At 39.7% G+C, this 12,591-nt stretch overlaps 1 pseudogene; it reads right to left on the bottom strand.

Annotated features, from left to right (window-relative positions):
* Positions 1-12,591, bottom strand: part of LOC129690506 (BRCA1-associated RING domain protein 1-like) — a 69,904-nt pseudogene that overhangs the window by 2,859 nt on the left and 54,454 nt on the right.

Here is a 12,591-nt window from a genome sequence, read left to right as displayed (position 1 = left end):
AATAATAATAATAATAATAATAATAATAATAATAATAATAATAATAACAATTACCCTAATGAGTCTCACTAATCCTTAGAGAAAGTTCATATTTCAACAAAAACTTCAAGACATCAAATAAAACCCAGAAAAAGAGGTAGTATATTTAGAGAGTTAAACATTATATTTTGTTGTTAGTGACCTCTACTCAAAATAGTCTACCTCCTATCTGTTCTCAAACTTATGTATCTATTTCTGGGATGTTGTTTTGTTGGCCTTTTCCCTGTCACAGAGTCAGGTCTGACCCAGGACAGAAGCTTTGTAAGAATTTTCAAATGAACCTGCTTAGGTCTGAAGCAGGCAGGCATAATCTCATCTCCAAAGCCAGCTTTTCGGGAGAGTAGAACAGCAGGTAGAAATATTCCAATATTATCCATACCCACTAGATATTTGAATATCTATAAGAATCGGATGCAACCTTATATCACCTGAATCATATGATTCATCTACCAGAGGGGAGGATGAGGGTGGAAAAAGACTTTTAGATAGATACCCAGGATCTGGTGGGTCATAGTGTACAGAAGCCCACCTTTTGGCCTCTGTTTACTCAGTAACAATCTTTCCACTTATTTGGCCAAAGTCCTTCTGTTTAGGACAGTGTCACCTACACTGTCATTTGGGGAGGCTGCTTTGACCTAACAGGAGCAGAAGGAGTAGGCGTGGCTAAGGTTCCCAGGCTTGGAGAGGGCAGAAGAATCACAGAAGACAGAGAGATGATAAGAGAGGAAGAAGGAGGATGACACCATGGGTTATTGTGGAGAAAACAAAAACAAAAACAAAACAAAAAACAAAACATGCAGGCAGAGAGGAAGGACTACAACAATGGCGTGAAAAGGCCCAGGTGAAGAATACAAGCAAGTACCATGGGATTATGGTTAGAATGTGGATGGCATTGGATGATGGCTGGGAGGTGGATGGTGAGGTTATTGAGACAGTGTAGGTGAAATATCTGCCTGACCCAAGGTAAATAAGGCAATTATAAAATCAAACAGATGTCTGTTTCTTCTTATTTGTGGTAGCGGGTTACATAATACTGCCGTCTATTATCTGTCCATTGGTGAGAGTGGGGTGTTGAAGTCTCCCACTATTAATGTGTTGAAATCAATGGGTGATATAAGCTTTAATAATATTTCTTCCTTTGATGAGAATGAAGTGTCCTTCCAATCTCTTTTCATTAATTTTGGTTTAAAGTCATTTTATTTATATTAGAAAGGCTACTCCAGCTTGTTTCTTGGGTCCTTTGCTTGGGAAACCTTTTTCCAGCCCTTTAGTCTGAGATACTGTCTATCTTTATTGCTGAGGTGTGTTTCTTGGATGCAGCAGCATGTTTGGGAACTCAAAACAACCCAGATGGCCCTCAACTAAAAAATGGATAAAGAAACTGTAGTACATTTACACAATGGAATACTACTCAACCATTAAAAACAAGGAAATCATGAAATGTGCAGGCAAATACCAGAAAAGATCATCCTGAGTGAGGTAACACAAACCCAGAAAGACATACACAGTATATACTCACTTATAAGTGGATTTTAGTCATATGGTACAGAATAGACATACTATAATGCACAGACCCCAAAAAGATAAGTCTGATGGGCATCTTAGGCTTTCATGTTGGCCCACTAGTTAGGGGAGTGAGGGATATCTCTTGCACAGACTATGTTGCCTGCTTTTTGATCACTTTCTCCTGATGGAACCTTCCTACCAGGCCACAGGGAGGAAAGAAGAACTCAGTCCTCATGTGAATAGATGAGCTGGGGTTTCTGGGTCAGGGGTTCTCCTATTCTGGGGAATAGGGGAGAGGGAACGCAAGAGGGTAGGTGGGACTAAGAGCAGAGGCAGGAGGGGTCTATAGCCTAGAGGTAAATTGAATTAATTAATAAAAAAAGAAAAGAAAATCACTCAGGGAGACATAGTATCAACTGCACAAGGGATGGCATCTATTCTTTATCTTGACTTTCTTATTTAGCAAGAAAATACTAGAATGGTGACATTCTGACCCCAACTAAAACTTCCTTAATTTTAATACCTATGGGAAGATCTCAGAAAACTGCTTCCAGCAAATACTGCATCTGATTCTAAGAACTACAAACTTTGAAGAACAATCATATCATGATACTATTTGCAAAGGCAGGGGCTGTGATCTTAGACTAGAATTCAAAACAAAACTTATTTTTAGTTGTTCTTTTTTCTTATTGTGTTATTTCATTTTTTTTGCATTTATTTTATTTTATTAATTACACTTTATTCATTTTGTATCCCCCCATGAGCCCCTCCCTCCTCCCCTCCTGATCCCACCCTCCCTCCCCTTTCTGCATGCATGCCACTCCCCAAGTCCAATGATAGGGGAGGTTCTCCTCTCCTTTCTGATCTTAGTCTATCAGTTCTCATCAAAAGTGGCTGCATTGTCCTCGACTGTGGCCTGGTAAGGCTGCTCCCCCCTCAGGGGGAGGTGATCAAAGAGCAGGCCAATCAGATTATGTCAGAGGCAGTCCCTCTTTCCATTACTATGTAACCCACTTGGACACTGAACTGCCATGGGCTACATCTGTGCAGGGGTTCTAGGTTATTTCCACGAATAGTCCTTGGTTGGAGTATGAATCTCTGGGAAGTTCCCTGTGTTCAAATTATCTTGTTCTGTTGCTCTGCTTGTGGAGTTCCCGTCCCCTCCAGCTCTTACTATTTCCCACATCTTACATAAAATTCCATTCACTCTGTCCATCAGTTGTCCATCAGGCTCAGCATCTGCTTTGACAGTCTAACTGCAGAGGCTTTCAGAGGCCCTTTGTGGAAGGTTCCAAGGTTGTTTTTTGTTTTCTTCTGGCTTTCAGAGGCCCTCTGTAGCAGGTTCCAAGGTTGTTTCCTATTTTCTTTTTTTTCTGATGTCCATCCTCTTTGCCTTTCAGGATGGGGATTGAACATTTTAGTTAGGGTCCTCTCTTTTGCTTAGTTTGTTTAGATGTACAGATTTTAGTGGGTTTATTCTATGTTGTATGTTCATATGAGTGAGTATATACCATGCGTGTCTTTTTGCTTCTGGGACAACTCACTCAGGATGATCCTTTCCAGGTCCCACCATTTACCTACAAATTTCATGATTTCCTTATTTTTCATTGCTGAGTAATACTCGATTGTATAGATGTACCACAATTTCTGCATCCATTCTTCAGCTGAGGGGCATCTGGGTTGTTCCAGCTTCTGGCTATTACAAATAAAGCTGCTACAAACATGGTTGAGCAAATGTCCTTTTTGTGTACTTGCGCCTCTTTTGGGTATATTCCTAGGTGTGGTATGGCTGGATCTTGAGGAAGCACTATTCCTAGTTGTCTGAGAAAGCGCCAGATTGATTTCCAGAGTGGTTGTACCAGTTTACATTCCCACCAGCAGTGGAGAAGGGTTCCCCTTTCTCCACAACCTCTCCAGCATGTGTTGTCCCTTGAGTTTTTCATCTTGGCCATTCTGATGGGTGTAAGGTGAAATCTCAGGGTTGTTTTGATTTGCATTTCCCTAATGTCTAATGAGGTTGAGCATTTCTTTAAGTGCTTCTCTGCCATTCGATATTCCTCTACAGAGAATTCTCTCTTTAGCTCTGTTCCCCATTTTTTAAGTGGATTACTTGGTTTGTTGCTTTTCAGCTTGTTTAGTTCTTTATATATACTGGATATTAGCCCTCTGTCAGATAAAGGGTTGGTGAAGATTCTTTCCCAATCTGTAGGCAGTCGCTTTGTTTTGATGACGGTGTCCTTTGCTTTACAGAAGCTTTTCAATTTCATGAGGGCCCATTTATTGATTGTTGCTCTTAGAGCCTGTGCTGTTGGTGTTCTGTTCAGGAAGTTTTCTCCTGTACCAATGAGTTCTAGGGTATCCCCCACTTTTTTTTCTAGCCAATTTAATGTGTCTGGTTTTATGTTGAGGTCTTTGATCCACTTGGACTTCAGTTTTGTGCAGGGTTTTAAGTATGGATCTATCTTCATTTTTCTACATGTAGACATCAAGTTGGACCAGCACCATTTGTTGAAGATGCTATCTTTTTTCCATTGTATGGTTTTGGCATCTTTGTCAAAAATCAGGTGTCCGTAAGTGTGTGGGTTTATTTCTGGGTCTTCTGTTCGGTTCCATTGATCCACCATTCTGTTTCTATGCCAGTACCATGCAGTTTTTATAACTGTTGCTCTATAGTACAGCTTGAGATCAGGGATGGAGATACCTCCAGAAGATCTTTTATTGTAGAGGATTGTTTTAGCAATTCTCGGTTTCTTGTTATTCCATACGAAGTTGAGAATTTTTCTTTCCAGGTCTGTAAAGAATTGTGTTGGCAATTTGATGGGAATTGCATTAAACCTGTAGATTGCTTTTGGTAAGATGGCCATTTCTACTATGTTAATCCTGCCAAGCCATGAGCATGTGAGATCTTTCCATCTTCTCATATCTTCCTCTAATTCTTTCTTCAGAGACTTGAAATTTTTTTCATACAAGTCTTTGACTTGCTTGGTTAGGGTTACACCAAGGTACTTTATGTCATTTGTGGCTATTGTGAATGGTGTTGTTTCTCTGATTTCTTTCTCAGCCCTTTTGTCTTTTGTATACAGGAGTGCTACTGATTTTTTTTGAGTTAATTTTGTATCTGGCCACTTTGCTGAAGGTGTTTATCAACTGTAGGAGTTCCCTGGTAGAGTTTATGGGGTCACTCATGTATACTATCATATCATTTGCAAATAGTGATAATTTGACTTCTTCCTTTCCCATCTGTATCCCCTTGATCTCCTTCAACTGTCTTATTGCTCTAGCAAGGACTTCCAGAACTATGTTGAAGAGATATGGAGAGAGTGGGCAGCCTTGTCTTGTCCCTGATTTCAGTGGGATTGCTTTAAGTTTCTCTCCATTTAGTTTGATGTTGGCTATAGGCTTGCTGTATATCGCCTTTACTATGTTTAGATATGTGCCTTGTATCCCTGATCTCTCCAGTACTTTAAACATGAATGGATGTTGAATTTTGTCAAATGCTTTTTCAGCATCTAAGGAGATTATCATGTGGTTTTTTTCTTTCAGTTTGTTAATATGGTGGATCACATTGATGGATTTCGGTATATTGATCCAACTCTGCATACCTGGGATGAAGCCTACTTGGTCATAGTGGATAATATCTTTGATGTGTTCTTGTATTCGGTTTGCACGTATTTTGTTAAGTATTTTTGCATCAATGTTCATAAGGGAGATTGGCCTGAAATTCTCTTTCTTTGTTGAGTCTTTGTGAGGTTTAGGTACCAAGGTGATTGTGGCTTCATAGAATGAGTTTGGTAATGTTCCTTCTGTTTCTATTTTGTGGAATAGTTTGAAGAGAATTGGAGTTAGCTCTTCTTTGAAGGTCTGGTAGAATTCTGCGCTGAAGCCATCTGGTCCTGGGCTTTTTTTGGATGGGAGACTTTTGATGACTGCTTCTATTTCTTTGGGGGATATAGGACTATTTAATTGATTTACCTGGTCTTGATTCAGCTTTGGTAAGTCAAATCGATCAAGAAAATTGTCCATTTTATTTAGATTTTCAAATTTTGTGGCATATACACTTTTGAAGTAAGTCCTAATGATTGTTTGGATTTCCTCAGTGTCTGTAGTTATGTCCCCTTTTCATTTCTGATTTTGTTGACTTGGGTGGTGTCTCTCTGCCTTTTAGTTAGCTTGGCTAAGGGTTTGTCTCTCTTGTTGATTTTCTCAAAGAACCAGCTCTTGGTTTCATTGATTCTTTGAATTGTTTTATTTGTTTCTAATTGATTGATTTCAGCCCTGAGTTTGATTATTTCCAGCCGTCTACTCCTTTTTGGTGTGTCTGCTTCTTCTTTTTCTAGGGTTTTTAAGTGGGCCATTAAGTTGCTTGAATGAGCCGTCTCGAATTTCTTCTTGAAGGCACTTAGTGCTATGAACTTTCCTCTTAGCACTGCTTTCATTGTGTCCCACAAGTTTGGGTATGTTGTGTCTTCATTTTCATTGAGTTCTAGAAAGGCTTTAATTTCTTTCTTTATTTCTTCCCTGACCCAGCTGTCATTTAGTAACAAGTTGTTCAGTTTCCATGTGTGTGTAGGCTTTTTGCTATTTCTGTTGTTGTTGAAGTCCAGCTTTATTCCATGGTGATCAGACAGGATACAAGGGATTATTTCAGTCTTCTTGTATCTGTTGAGGCTTGCTTTGTGACCAACTATATGGTCTATTTTGGAGAAGGTTCCATGAGGTGCTGAGAAGGTAAATTCTTTTGTGTTTGGGTGTAAAGTTCTGTAAATGTCTGTGAGGTCCATTTGATTCATGACCTCTGTCAGAGATATTGTTTCTTTGTTTAATTTCTGTTTTGTTGACTATTTCATTTTTTTTACTTGTTATGGGTTTTCTTTTCTTTCTTCTTTCTTTTTTTTGGGGGTGGTGGTGGTGGTGGAGTGGAGTGGGGTGGGCAGGATCTGACATAGCACAAGCTTGCTTTAAACTCATAGATAGCTGAAGCTGACCTGAACTGCTAATCCTACGGCAGTTACCTTTCAAATGTAAGAATCACTGGCATGGTATTGTATAGACTATTTTATTATTGTAAAATATTTTATACAGGCTGTTTACATGGTATGGGCAAGCCTGTAAACACACCAAGGCTCAGGATAAGAAGATCACCCAAAGGCTTGTCAGCCATGTGGCCTGCCTGCAGCAGGAGTTACAGCAATGTGCAAGTATTTGGTTGACAGATGCAGTATAAACAGAAGTGGAACAGTTTGAGCATTGTGGAGAGAGATGGAAACATGAGGGTGGATGGAGAGGAATAGCCTGTCGTGAGTAGCCAGCCCTGATCCCTGAGACCATTCCAGCCCATGTTGTTTCTGAGGGCCACGTCTGGGGTGGGGTTACTGATGTCTGGCTCACATTGCCACTAGAGACCACTGGGACAACCCTGGTCTGAGAAGCCTCCTAAGACTATTTAAATGTCCAAGGGCTGTGCAGAACAAGCCTCATCACTCACTGGCTGCAACACTCTGGAGAGCTGACCCCACTTGTCACCAGCAGCAGCACTGGGGAGAGTAGGATGTGTACCTTATCCAGGTAGTACGGTGGAGCTTGACCTGGTGGTAGGGACACAAGCAAGCTGCTCCCTGAGAGTGAGAGTGAGGGAGAACTGGACCCACCACTGGTCTGCAGTTAGGTGGAGGGAGCACAGAGGAGGTTCCCTCCCCCACCTCACCCTTGAGAGTTGGAGAGTTGGCCTTGCCCCTCACCAGCTGAAGCACTGGAAAGAGAGGGCCCTGCACTTTGCCTGGACAGCACAGTGGTGAAGGCCCTGATGGTGAAGGCATGGAGCAAGTCTGTCCTGAAGTGTGAGATCATGATAACTCTCCCATCCTCTCTCAGGTTGCAGCACTTGGGAGAGAAGGCCCAAACAACAAGGTGAAGCTGGCTCTGGTGGCATGGGTGTGCATGAGCCTGCCCTGGGGGCACGAGAGTGGGAGAGCTGACCTTGCCTCCTGCTGGTGGTGGCACTGGGTCAGCTAGTGTGGACAGTCCTGGAGAACTCACCCTGGTGGTGCAGATATAGGAGAACTGGCGAATTACCACCCAAGCCCATGTCCAGGGCTTTGAGTTGGCCCACCCCCAAATCTACATTATCTGTAAACTGTTGGAACAAGTGAAAGGGCTGTTTCTGCTTCTCCAAAGCCACAGGATCTCTATGACACAGGACAACAAAAGAATAACAGAATGGAGTACTGGTGAAGATTCAATACTGATGGTGTGGCAGAAGCCAGAGGTCTTGAACCAGACCAAACATATATTGCAGTAAACATTTGCAAGTGAAAATGTGTGGACAGAGGGAAGCAGTGTGGGACTCTACAGCTTCCATGATGAGATGTTTTCTGTGCTTTGATTTGGTTTGGTTTTTGTGGTTTTGTTTGGCTTTTTTTTTCCATTTTCTTTTGGGGAGGAGGTTGCAAGTGTAGAGGGCAGAAATGAGGGATGGGAAGATGAGTGGGACTGGCGTGCCCGCTGTGAAACTCACAAAGAATCAATAAAACCCTGAAAAACTACTGTATATAATTCTCAAAAGCCAAACACAGACTTCAAATTATGAACTAACTAATTGTGGAACATAATAGTATCATTTCTCATTGGCACCATTCCTATTAAAATTAACTTAATTAATTTTTAAAAACAATTGCATTTATCCACCTCAATAAAAAAATTAATAAAAACATATAAAAATTTAACAATCATTAGAAAACAAGAATCAGGAAACTTTGATGAGTCAGAGAACAAATACAAACAAAGTGTAGAATGAGGTGATGACACAGAGCCGAGAAGTTGGCTTATATTAAGGAACTAGAGAAAAAAAATGTAAGGAGGTTTTTCTGTAGAGATTTCCTCTGAGTTGAAACATTTACTCCTGGAAGACGGTTTATTGAGATTCTTGAAGTGGATGAAACTTAAAGAAGTAAGGAAATTTACAAATCTCAAGGACTTCCTGAAATTTATAGGGTAAGGGCAAAATTCAGGCCAGGAAACTGAAAGGGTATAGTTACATAGAGAACTTCCTTGGAGGAAGTTGGCCTGGGTCGTATATTAACTCCATGGAAACAGGTTGAGGGCAAGATTGGGGTGCTGTTATAAAGTGGTGCTCTGATGAAACTCACATAAGATAAGTCATCCTCTAAGTAGATACAAAATAGAATTGTCTCTGAAAACTTAGGTATTTATTAAAGACCCTAGAAAAATCAGTCTGAAGAATGTTAAAAGAGTCCCAGGAAAAATAAGTTTATTCCATAACTTTCCTAATAAACACAGAAAGTAGCTTTAAAAGATCAAGTTGATTGGTAATGAACTCATCTGCCTATCAGAATACATTGAAGTGGTATATTCAGAATAAAACAGAATTCAGATGCTCAATATAATATAATATCAGAAGAGCCAGCATTTAACCCAAGGGCGACAGAAATGTTAGCCTGCAGAAAACTCAGTCTTGACTGGACAAAGCTCTATACAAAGAGGTAAACAATGATTTCAGGACAATTGTCCATATGAATGAAAACAACTCATAGCAGATATGTATCCTTAACTGTGGCTATACACTAAAAACTCTCAGTTCATACAAGCAGAGACCTCCATAGCCTGAAGAACACAGAGAAAAAAATGAGGCAAAAACCACAACAGTGATCCTCAGAGCACTAGTCATTTGTAGGGTGATACTAAGTATTTCAATACCTATGTAATTTGATTACAAAAGTTTAAGGTTATTCCACCTACATCATGGAAGAAGAACTAAACCACGTCATCTTGAAGGTTAAAAGCAAGGAGAAAAGGCACCTGAACTTTATCCAGAACTCTCTGTGGTTTTAAAATTTCAGATAGAGTTTGCAGTTCTTTGTTTAATTGAAAAGAGAAGTCATTTCTGCCTTCCTCAATGTAGAAGCTTTGGCAGGTTTGTTAAAGGATAGGGCCATCATGCAACACAGATGCATAGAACTCTTCCTGAATAAGCCCTAAGCAAGATAAAGAAGAGATTATATTAATTATCTTACTCAGTATCCTATTTCTGTGAAAAGACACCATGACCACGGTAACACATGAACATGCACAGACATACACACGTATCATTTAATTGGGACTTGCTTACAGTTGCAGAGGTTTAGTGCATTGTTTTCATGGAAGGCGGCATGAAAACACACAAACAGACATGATGCTGGAGTGGTAGCTAAGAGTTCTACATAAAGATCCTTATGCCTAAAGAAAAGAGAGAGAGAAACAGAGAGAGAGCAGCTAGGCCTGGCTTGGGCTTTTGAAAACTCAAAACCCATCCCTAGTGGCACACTTCCTCCAACAAGATCACACCTCCTAATCCCTCTCAAGTAGTGCCATCCCCTGATGGCCAAGCATTCAAATATATGAGCTTATGAGGGTCATTTTTATTCAAATCACCAAATTAAATAATGAAGAGAAGTCCATTTAGATGGAAATCGGGCTTCAAAACACCATGGCTTCAAGAAATGATAAAGGTATGAAACATATAAAATGTATTTTTCTCATTTTTAAACTTCTTTAAAATAGAAGACGTTAATATGCCAGTCATAATAATAATTTCAAGAGGTACAAAAGTAAAATATATGATTGCACATCACAGGACAGAGGGGGAAATGGAAGGATGTTGTCCATATCTCTATTCTACTTCATGAGAGCTAAAAGCTTTTTTTAGTTAGAATGAAGATACTTGGTAGTATACTAAAACTTCATATCACCCAACAGCAAGCATTGAAGGCAAAATTAGGTATAACTTATAAGTCAACAATGGACATAAAACTATCAAAATACACTATCTGAAAGACCAGAAAGTAAGAGAAATGATGAAGAATAAATGAAGAAAACACAAAACGCGACAGAAAGCGTTAGATACCAGTGGCTCCAGATCAAAATTAAACACCACCTCATGTGCTCCAAGACAAAGACAGTGATTGCCAGAATGACAGAAACAACAGTAAGCTATGCACTGTTCATAAGATGTATAATTAAAACGTAGAAAACCCCATACTTTTAAAGGCAAAGTTTTTACACTGTTTATTGACCACAAATGGAGGATGTGGGCTAAGGGAAAGAATTAGTGGTGGAACATTTGTATATCATCTGTGAAGCCTAGGTTTTATTTTTAGCAACATCAAAAATAGTAAGTAAGTAAGTAAATGAATAAGAAAAATAGCAAATAGCTTCAACTGGGTACTAGCAAAGAAGAATTAAGTTGAAGGTGTCGGCCGGCAGTGGCAGAGATACGGGTATCACTTCATACTGTCACTCATGGTAGCCTGAAGAGATCCTTACTGGTTGAGAGACCTTGACCTAGATCCTTAATGTCCATGCAGAAAAGAATTTTAGGCTAAGAGTGAAGTAGAGTTGTAGTTTATTATTATAAGAATATTTCCGTGTGAATATTAAGAATGCTTATGAAGATGGTGTGAATGTGTACATTTTTTTTCCACTGTTGATATGTTTAATAGCTTTAGTGGATAAGGTGTGGACCTGAAGGAGTACTGCCCTCACATAAATATTACAATAAATGACAAGATGAATGAAATTGAGCCTAGCATGGTGGTGCTTACTTGTAGTCCCAGCATGCAGAAGGCTCCATGCAAACAAGGAAAACGAATTTGAAGAGTATGATAAAAGTGCCCCTTTTCCCATGTGAATGAATGGATTTGGTAAATAATGATTATAATCACATTCTTCCTTTTGAAAAGCTACAAAGGGGACTAATACAAAGACAGAGGTAATCCAGCTTAATGGTAGACACAGAAATGTGACTCCCTAGACAGGCAGGGCAGTGAGGCAAGATTAGGCTCTGGCTGCAGAAGCTTTACCTGTGTGATGACAACACCCAGCTGTAGTGAGGGCAGAAGGAGGAAAAGCTTGCAAAACTCAAGCCTCACCGCTGACACTGTTCAATTCTGCTCACAAGATGGCTGCTGCCTCTTTATCTTATTGCCACTGTTTCACCACACAGAAAAATGGAAAGGTCAGCTTTACTCTTTTTACCACAATCATCTTTAGGATTTGGGTGAGGCTTGTTGCTATTATTATAAAGTTGCTAAAAAGATTTAATGAGATCTCAGGGTTGAGAGTGTGGGGGAGGGGAAGCAGGAATACCTTCTATTACGGTAGATAAGGTTAAATTCCGGATGCAGGAATGAAGGATATCTTCAACATAAATAAAGTTAATAGTTTTGTTTGAGCTTCCAAGAAAATGTCTGAGAGTTCAACGAGAACTTCCCCAAACTCATATAAATCTGGGTTTAAATACAGTTCATTGCTAATATCATTAGTCGTGCTAGAATTCTTGATTCAAGCAAACTCTGGGGTGAGGGCTCCTTTCCTGGCCATGTCTTCCTCATTTTCCATTTCTAGCCTGCCACAAAGAAACCTTACCATCTTTTAACCATGGATAATAAAAGTCAATTGCAAAATAACTAATCCTAAAATAAGGGTCAACAACTTTTTTATAGGTTCTTTGAGAATTTCATATGTTTTCATTATATTCAGCCTTCCCAATCTCTGAATTCTTCCCAGATCTACACACATTCCCTACACACCCAATTTTGTATTTGTTTTTTCTTTTGTAAAACACATCAAGTCCAATTTATGCCACATATATATTCTTGAATGAGTAGCCTTTCATTAGTGCATGGTCAAATTACCAGAAGCTACACCCTTAGAGAAAACTAACTCACCAACTCCCAGAACTATCAATTGTCAGTAGTTTCTCAGCTAGAGGTAGAATTTTAGTCCTACCTTCTTCCTGCATGCCTAGACTTGCTGTGCTTGAGCTAGCACAATCTTGTGCATACTTCAATACCTGTTGCAAGTTCCTATGTACAGTTTCTCTGCTAAGTTCTGGAGATACTGTTTCATAGTAGTCATCCACAGCCTCTGGCCTTTATACCCTTGCCTACTCTTCTACAATGATCACCAAGCCTTTGGAGAAGGGGGCATGATTGTATATCTATCTATAGATAGATAGATAGATAGATAGATAGATAGATAGATAGATAGATA

The sequence above is a fragment of the Psammomys obesus genome, unplaced genomic scaffold (genome assembly GCF_907164565.1).
Source record: "Psammomys obesus unplaced genomic scaffold, mPsaObe1.curated_primary_1811, whole genome shotgun sequence".
NCBI lineage: Eukaryota > Metazoa > Chordata > Mammalia > Rodentia > Muridae > Psammomys > Psammomys obesus.
This window is presented reverse-complemented; position numbering and strand designations above follow the sequence as displayed.